Here is a 466-nt window from a genome sequence, read left to right on the forward strand (position 1 = left end):
GGGCACTGAGACATCCTTGCATCCAAGCTAAACTGTTGGATGGTCTACCTGCTACAACTGTTCAAAATACTCAGCCCAACGTTTCATGAACCCCACATGATTCTGAATTCATCTGTCCATCTCCAATGATCGGACTGCAATCATTCTGTGAGGAGGCGAGAGTTCAGTTTTTCCTAGTGCTTGTAGGCAGGGCGAAGGTTCAGTTACCAAGTAAATTGACTTTCGACCTCCTCAGGAAGATTCCTGATGAACTGTTCATTGTCCCTTCTCAGCAGTTCGAGCCCTACGCCACCATGGAATGATGCAAAGACTGATTCCCATTCTGCCGGATGCCTTGAGACAAGCTGCAGGGCCTATAATGTCTCCAGGGAGATGGAATCAAGCTTACCTCGGGCGTAAGCCAATGGGATCAGATGGGAGTTTGGAAGTGGACGCAGGGTAGCCACAACTCAGCTATGGTCGTGCA

Source organism: Penaeus monodon, unplaced genomic scaffold (genome assembly GCF_015228065.2).
Source record: "Penaeus monodon isolate SGIC_2016 unplaced genomic scaffold, NSTDA_Pmon_1 PmonScaffold_163, whole genome shotgun sequence".
Classification (NCBI taxonomy): Eukaryota; Metazoa; Arthropoda; class Malacostraca; order Decapoda; family Penaeidae; genus Penaeus; species Penaeus monodon.